Raw genomic sequence first — 4,403 nt, forward strand, 5'->3', positions numbered from 1 at the left:
GTATATAGGGTAATGGGGAGGGGCAGTGATTAGGGTATATAGGGTAATGGGGAGGGCAGTGATCAGGGGATATAGGGTAATGGGGAGGGGCAGTGATTAGGGGATATAGGGTAATGGGGAGGGGCAGTGATTAGGATATATAGGGTAATGGGGAGGGGCAGTGATTAGGGGATATAGGGTAATGGGGAGGAGCAGTGATTCGGGTATATAGGGTAATGGGGAGGAGCAGTGATTAGGGTATATAGGGTAATGGGGAGGAGCAGTGATTTGGGTATATAGGGTAATGGGGAGGGGCAGTGATTAGGATATATAGGGTAATGGGGAGGGGCAGTGATTAGGGTATATAGGGTAATGGGGAGGAGCAGTGATTCGGGTATATAGGGTAATGGGGAGGGGCAGTGATAAGGATATATAGGGTAATGGGGAGGGGCAGTGATTAGGGTATATAGGGTAATGAGGTGGGGCAGTGATTAGGGTATATAGGGTAAAGGGGAGGAGCAGTGATTAGGGTATATAGGGTAATGGGGAGGGGCAGTGATTATGGTATATAGGGTAATGGGGAGGAGCAGTGATTAGGGTATATAGGGTAATGGGGAGGAGCAGTGATTAGGGTATATAGGGTAATGGGGAGGAGCAGTGATTAGGGTATATAGGGTAATGGGTAGGGGCAGTGATTAGGATATATAGGGTAATGGGGAGGGGCAGTGATTAGGGTATATAGGGTAATGGGGAGGGGCAGTGATTAGGGTATATAGGGTAATGGGGAGGGGCGGTGATTAGGGTATATAGGGTAATGGGGAGGGGAAGTGATTAGGGGATATAGGGTAATGGGGAGGGGCAGTGATTAGGATATATAGGGTAATCGGGAGGGGCAGTGATCAGGGGATATAGGGTAATGGGGAGGGGCAGTGATTAGGGGATATATGGTAATGGGGAGGAGCAGTGATTAGGATATATAGGGTAATGGGGAGGGGCAGTGATTTGGATATATAGGGTAATGGGGAGGGGCAGTGATTAGGGTATATAGGGTAATGGGGAGGGGCAGTGATTAGGGTATATAGGGTAATGGGGAGGGCAGTGATCAGGGGATATAGGGTAATGGGGAGGGGCAGTGATTAGGGGATATAGGGTAATGGGGAGGAGCAGTGATTAGGGTATATAGGGTAATGGGGAGGGGCAGTGATTAGGATATATAGGGTAATGGGGAGGGGCAGTGATTAGGGGATATAGGGTAATGGGGAGGAGCAGTGATTCGGGTATATAGGGTAATGGGGAGGAGCAGTGATTAGGGTATATAGGGTAATGGGGAGGAGCAGTGATTCGGGTATATAGGGTAATGGGGAGGGGCAGTGATTAGGATATATAGGGTAATGGGGAGGGGCAGTGATTAGGGTATATAAGGTAATGGGGAGGAGCAGTGATTCGGGTATATAGGGTAATGGGGAGGGGCAGTGATAAGGATATATAGGGTAATGGGGAGGGGCAGTGATTAGGGTATATAGGGTAATGAGGAGGGGCAGTGATCAGGGGATATAGCGTAATGGGGAGGGGCAGTGATTAGGATATATAGGGTAATGGGGAGGGGCAGTGATTAGGGTATATAGGGTAATGGGGAGGAGCAGTGATTAGGGTATATAGAGTAATGGGGAGGGGCAGTGATTAGGATATATAGGGTAATGGGGAGGAGCAGTGATTAGGGTATATAGGGTAATGGGGAGGGGCAGTGATTAGGATATATAGGGTAATGGGGAGGGGCAGTGATTAGGGTATATAGGGTAATGAGGAGGGGCAGTGATTAGGGTATATAGGGTAATGAGGTGGGGCAGTGATTAGGGTATATAGGGTAAAGGGGAGGAGCAGTGATTAGGGTATATAGGGTAATGGGGAGGGGCAGTGATTAGGGTATATAGGGTAATGGGGAGGAGCAGTGATTAGGGTATATAGGGTAATGGGTAGGAGCAGTGATTAGGGTATATAGGGTAATGGGGAGGAGCAGTGATTAGGGTATATAGGGTAATGGGTAGGGGCAGTGATTAGGATATATAGGGTAATGGGGAGGGGCAGTGATTAGGGTAGGGGCAGTGATTAGGGTATATAGGGTAATGGGGAGGGGCAGTGATTAGGGTATATAGGGTAATGGGGAGGAGCAGTGATTAGGGTATATAGGGTAATGAGGAGGGGCAGTGATTAGGGTATATAGGGTAATGGGGAGGAGCAGTGATTAGGGTATATAGGGTAATGGGGAGGGGCAGTGATTAGGATATATAGGGTAATGGGGAGGAGCAGTGATTAGGGTATATAGGGTAATGGGGAGGGGCAGTGATTAGGGTATATAGGGTAATGGGGAGGGGCAGTGATTAGGGTATATAGGGTAATGGGGATCGGGCAGTGATTAGGGTATATAAGGTAATGAGGAGGGGCAGTGATTAGGGTATATAGGGTAATGGGGAGGGGCAGTGATTAGGGTATATAGGGTAATGGGGAGGAGCAGTGATTAGGGTATATAGGGTAATGAGGAGGGGCAGTGATTAGGGTATATAGGGTAATGGGGAGGAGCAGTGATTAGGGTATATAGGGTAATGGGGATCGGGCAGTGATTAGGGTATATAGGGTAATGGGGAGGGGCAGTGATCAGGGGATATAGGGTAATGGGGAGGGGCAGTGATTAGGGTATATAGGGTAATGGGGAGGAGCAGTGATTAGGGTATATAGGGTAATGGGGAGGGGCAGTGATTAGGGTATATAGGGTAATGGGGATCGGGCAGTGATTAGGGTATATAAGGTAATGAGGAGCGGCAGTGAATAGGGTATATAGGGTAATGGGGAGGGGCAGTGATTAGGGTATATAGGGTAATGGGGAGGAGCAGTGATTAGGGTATATAGGGTAATGAGGAGGGGCAGTGATTAGGGTATATAGGGTAATGGGGAGGAGCAGTGATTAGGGTATATAGGGTAATGGGGATCGGGCAGCGATTAGGGTATATAGGGTAATGGGGAGGGGCAGTGATCAGGTGATATAGGGTAATGGGGAGGGGCAGTGATTAGGGTATATAGGGTAATGGGGATCGGGCAGTGATTATGGTATATAGGGTAATGGGGAGGAGCAGTGATTAGGGTATATAGGGTAATGGGGAGGGGCAGTGATTAGGGTATATAGCGTAATGGGGAACGGGCAGTGATTAGGGTATATAAGGTAATGAGGAGGGCAGTGATTAGGGTATATAGGGTAATAGGGAGGGGCAGTGATTAGGGTATACAAGGTAATGAGGAGGGGCAGTGATTAGGGTATATAGGGTAATCGTGAGGGTAGTGATAAGGGTATATAGGGTAATGGGGAGGGGCAGTGATTAGGGTATATAGGGTAATCGGGAGGGGCAGTGATTAGGGTATATAGGGTAATGGGGAGGGGCAGTGATTAGGGTATATAGGGTAATGGGGAGGGGCAGTGATTAGGGTATATAGGGTAATGGGGAGGGGCAGTGATTAGGGTATATAGGGTAATGGGGAGGGGCAGTGATTAGGGTATATAGGGTAATGGGGAGGGGCAGTGATTAGGGTATATAGGGTAATGGGGAGGGGCAGTGATTAGGGTATATAGGGTAATGGGGAGGAGCAGTGATTAGGGTATATAGGGTAATGGGGAGGAGCAGTGATTAGGATATATAGGGTAATGGGGAGGGGCAGTGATTAGGATATATAAGGTAATGAGGAGGGGCAGTGATTAGGGTATATAGGGTAATAGGGAGGGGCAGTGATTAGGGTATATAAGGTAATGAGGAGGGGCAGTGATTAGGGTATATAGGGTAATAGGGAGGGGCAGTGATTAGGGTATATAAGGTAATGAGGAGGGGCAGTGATTAGGGTATATAGGGTAATCGGGAGGGGCAGTGATTAGGGTATATAGGGTAATGGGGAGGGGCAGTGATTAGGATATAGGGTAATGGGGAGGGGCAGTGATTAGGATATATAGGGTAATGGGGAGGGGCAGTGATTAGGGTATATAGGGTAATGGGGAGGGGCAGTGATTAGGGTATATAGGGTAATGGGGAGGGGCGGTGATTAGGGTATATAGGGTAATGGGGAGGGGAAGTGATTAGGGTATATAGGGTAATAGTGAGGGGCAGTGATTAGGGTATATAAGGTAATGAGGAGGGGCAGTGATTAGGGTATATAGGGTAATAGGGAGGGGCAGTGATTAGGGTATATAAGGTAATGAGGAGGGGCAGTGATTAGGGTATATAGGGTAATGGGGAGGGGAAGTGATTAGGGTATATAGGGTAATGGGGAGGGGCAGTGATTAGGATATATAGGGTAATGGGGAGGGGCAGTGATCAGAGTATATGGTAATGAGGAGGGGGCGGGGCGGGGCGGTGTCTGGCCTTTGTAATGAGTAGCGGCGAGTC

This window comes from Pseudophryne corroboree, chromosome 12, assembly GCF_028390025.1.
Source record: "Pseudophryne corroboree isolate aPseCor3 chromosome 12, aPseCor3.hap2, whole genome shotgun sequence".
NCBI lineage: Eukaryota > Metazoa > Chordata > Amphibia > Anura > Myobatrachidae > Pseudophryne > Pseudophryne corroboree.